Source organism: Bos taurus, chromosome 29 (genome assembly GCF_002263795.3).
Source record: "Bos taurus isolate L1 Dominette 01449 registration number 42190680 breed Hereford chromosome 29, ARS-UCD2.0, whole genome shotgun sequence".
Classification (NCBI taxonomy): Eukaryota; Metazoa; Chordata; class Mammalia; order Artiodactyla; family Bovidae; genus Bos; species Bos taurus.
In genome coordinates this window covers 16,528,221-16,532,999 of record NC_037356.1, presented here as the reverse complement: position 1 = coordinate 16,532,999, position 4,779 = coordinate 16,528,221, and positions in this window count along the sequence as shown.

Genomic DNA, 4,779 nt, shown 5'->3' with positions numbered 1-4,779 from the left:
TAACCTTACTGGTTGTAGTGAGGGTAACTGGGATGTTATCTGGCTTGTATTTTTAGTCCCTAGTCCTCTGAAGAATATCAATAAAGACCAGCTACATGTTTAATATTAAAATTACTGGTAGGCTGTGTTGAAGTGAGAGGAAAGCTCACTGGATTACTAGGGAGAAGGTAATGCACAGGAGAACCAGAGAAGCCTCTCTTACAAATGCTTTGATGACAAGTTCTGGATTATCAAAAGTAATCATAGTCATGATGATAATCATTATTTACTAAGAATGTATAGGCATCAACCACAAGCTTTACACAATATCTCAATTAAACAACACAATAACGCTATAAATAGATATCATTATTATCTTGATTTTAAAAATGAGCAAGGAGAGGAGTGGAGAAGTTGGTCAATATCACAAAACAAAAACGGACAGTTCTCAGATTAGAACCTGCAATTTGCCTGGAGCTGTTGATACCACGGCCAGAGCTTCTCAAACTTTAATGTCCTCACAGATCACCCAGGCTCTGGTTACACTGCAGATTCAAGTTCAGTCGGCTTGGCACAGGGCTGAGAGTCTGCTTTTCTACAAAGCCCCCAGGTGACCCTGAAACTGCTAGTCCCAGGACTGCGCTTTGACTAGGCTCCAGACTGAGATCTCTCTGTGGCAGCCGTGTCATATGGAACCTAACTTCTCAGGGTACAAAGGAGCCCATGTGAACAGTAATGGTACCATATCCCTGGTGGTTCAGAGGGTAAAGAATCTGCCTGCAATGCTGGAGACCTGGGCTCAATCCCTGGGTGCGGGAGATTCCCCTGGAGAAGGGAATGGCTACCCACTCCAGTATTCCTGCCTGGAGAATTGCACGGACAGAGGAGCCTGGCGGGCTACGGTCCATGGGGTCACAAAGAGTTGGACACAACTGAGAGACTAACACATTCACGTTTGCATTTTTTCCATAAACAGTAATAGTACAACTTTCATTATCCGCCTTCCATTTTCCTACCCGAGAAGGACTGGCAGGCATTCACATCTCCCACCATACACATTTTCCAGGAGTACCAGTGTGTCTCATATGCACTCACATCCCTCTCTACAGCTGTGGTTGCAAGATACTCTCTTCTTCCCACCACCTATGAAGCCCAAGGGTATCTTCTCACTGTTACCACTGCATTTCGTGCCTTCTCTGAGCATTCCACCTGCAGTTCTAGTTCCAGGCATTCTGAAACTCAGGATCCTCAAGGTATGGAAAGGCCTCATGCCTTCCTATGAGCCCTCAGCAGAGTTGTGATGTGTTTCTTGCAGAAATAGGGAGAAGCCCATCTCCCACGCAAAGTCACATGGACCCCGGGTAACAGGACTGAATCTCACAGGTTCTTTATGAAAACAGCTCTGCCAGCTGCCACCTGTAAGCTTACTGGCCTGGGGAAATAAAACTTCTGTCCTTCTGTATCCCCTTTCCCATCATTAGTCTTTACTCCTAGCTCACCTAGAATTCACCACCCTGCAAGCAAGTCAACTCAGGCTAGCTTCCAACATGGGTGGAAGGAGTGAGGATCCATTTAATTTGCTAGATGTTCTAAGCTGTGCCTTTTTATACTGTTATGCACAAGGTTGTATATTGTCACCCTGCTTAATTAACTTGTATGCAGAGTACCTGATGTGAAATACCAGTCTGGATGAAGCACACACTGGAATCAAGATTGTGGGGAGAAATATCAATAATCTGAGATATGCAGATGACCACCCTAATGGCAGAAAATGAAGAGGAACTAAAGAGCCTCTTGATGAAGGTGAAAGGGGAGAGTGAAAAAGCTGGTTTAAAACTCAACATTCAGAAAGCGAAGATCATGGCATCTGGTTCCATCACTTCATGGCAAATAGATGGGGAAACAGTGGAAACAGTGACAGACTTTCTTTTCATGGGCTCCAAAATAAGTGTGGATGCTGACTGCAGCCATGAAATTAAAAGATGCTTGCTTCTTGGAAGAAAAGCTAGACCAACCAAGACAGCATATTAAAAAGCAGAGACATTACTTTGCCAACAAAGGTCCGTCTAGTCAAAGCTATGGCTTTTCCAGTAGTCATGTATGGATGTGAGAGTTGAACCATAAAGAAGGCTGAGTGCCCAAGAATTCATGGTTTTGAACTGCGGTGCTGGAAAAGACTCTTGACAGTCCCTTGGACTGCAAGAAGATCCAATCAGTCAATCCTCAAGGAAATCAATGGTGAATATTTATTGGAAGGACTGATGCTGAAGCTGAAACTCCAATACTTTAGCCACCTGATGTTAAGAGCCAACTCATTAGGAAAGACCCTGATGGTGGGAAAGATTGAAGGCGGGAGGACAAGGGGACGATGGAGGATGAGATGGTTGGATGGCATCACCAGCTCAATGGACATGGATTTGAGCAAGCTCCAGGAGATGGTGAACGACAGGGAAACCTGATGGGCTGCAGTCTATGGGGTCACAAAGAGTCAGACACGACTGAGCAACTGAACAACAACAACCCATCTGTGAGTGAATTTCAGCATAGGCTCAGCTAGAACCATGCTCATGTGTTACACAAGGCATAATAAAGGAGATTTTGGAGAGACATCTGAAAAATTCAAGTCCATCAGAAGGTCAAGCAAAAGCACTGGAATAAGTCTAGGATCTGAGGTCAGAGACCCATCTCCATTCTTAACTGTGTGACTTTGGGTTTTTCAGGAACCCTCTCTGATTGTTTTCCAAAACCATAAAATTATGAGGAAGAGGCTCCAGATGATCTTTAAGCTGTACCCTTCAGGTCTGTCTGAACTTCTGTTATCTTCTTGTAGCACTTGGTGATTTTTTGTCATTGTTCAGTTACTAACTTGTATCTGACTCCGTGACCCCATGAACTGCAGCATGCCAGGCTTCCCTGTTCTTCACCATCTCCCGGAGTTTGCTCAAACTCATGTCCACTGAGTTGGTGATGCCATCCAAGTATATCATCCTCTGTCACCCTCTTCTCCTCCTGCCCTCAATCTTCCCCAGCATCAAGGTCTTTTCCTGTGAATTGACTCTTCATATCAGGTGGCCAAAGTATTGGAGCTTCAGCTTCAGCATCAGTCTTTGGTGGTTTAGATAACCCTGTGTATGAGACAGCAAAAGAGACACTGATGTATAGAACAGTCTTATGGACTCTGTGGGAGAGGGAGAGGGTGGGAAGATTTGGGAGAATGACATTGTAACATGTAAAATATCATGTAAGAAACGAGTTGCCAGTCCAGGTTCGATGCACGATACTGGATGCTTGGGGCTGGTGCACTGGGACGACCCAGAGGGATGGTATGGGGAGGGAGGAGGGAGGAGGGTTCAGGATGGGGAACACATGTATACCTGTGGTGGATTCATTTTGATGTTTGGCAAAACTAATACAATTATGTAAAGTTTAAAAATAAAATAAAATTAAAACCAAAAAAAAAAATAAATAAATAAATTCTCTTAAAAAAAAAAAAAAAAAAGAAATCATTCCTACTTCCAAACTATCTGTGGTACCAATTAGAAATCAGAGCAGTGCTCAGGAGAGAGAGCTCATATAATAAAATCAAATGATTTGGGTTTTGCCACTTAATAGTGCTGTGATCTTAGTCAATTCACTCTTCCTTTCCAATTTTCAGTTTTCTCACTGTTAAGCAAAGGGGTTGGAACAAATGAACTCATAATAATATGCACTGGTTTCAAACTGTAGGCTCTTGGGCTACATTCAGCCCACAAGCCTGTTTTGTATGAACCATGTAACATTAAATAAACTTTGAGTCTGGTTGGCCAGCCTTTGGAAATTAGGAGATTTTACATAAAAATCTGGCTTCCTGGCTCTCCTTGAAAGATCAGAAAATTAGTAGCATGGGTCAGTGTTCTTGGTGAGTCATCATTGGCCTGAACTGCACTGCAGCTGTCCTTTGGAAAGGCCATGTCACCTCTGTATTGTCACAGCCCCTCCTGGGCCCATGTATTCACTCACATTATCTGCCCAAGTCCTGGAGATAGCGGAGTTTATGATCCCTGGGTAGTAGTTACACTGACTAAGTGGGTAATATCAGATGAGTACTTATCCTTTTTAAGATGCAGGATCCAAATTACAGAATGGGGACAATAAATGCTCACATCATTTTATTGACTGAATTAATAAGATGAAGCTGGAATCAGCATATTTTTCTATAAAGGACCGGAAAGTGAATATGTCAAGCTTGGTAGGCCACATACAATATCTGCTGCATATTGTCTTGTAATTATTGTTGTTGTTCTTTTTTTAAACAATCTTTTAAAAATGTGAACATTCTTAGCTCTCAGGTCCTGGGTGTATTGGGCCTATGGGCCTTGTTCCCTGAAACGAAGTGTATGAAGTGCATACAGTAATGCCTGACCAACCGAGGATGAAGAATGCACTTCTCCGTACTGCAATGTCAGGTCTCGTGTTCCCTGACTCTGGGACACGGGTGGACACTGCGGGGCCCCTCTGAAGTGCTCGTGGCTGCTCTGATTCTCCACTGACAATACAGAGGGGGACAGCATTTTGTCTGCAGAGACACGCCTTGCTAAACAGGAAGCCCTGCCTGGCATATAAATAGCTTCAGAGCAGCACAGAAGTACAGTGTAACTGTGTCATCACCATGAAATCAAAGCCATTGTTTAAGCCATTTGCTAAACCACGTCTCCATTCCAGTTATTCTGCTTGAAACGTTACTGAACAATCACCGCCGGATGGAGACTTGGAGGCCCCTGAAAGTCTGACGAGAGGTCCCTGTGCTCACAGACTTTCTCC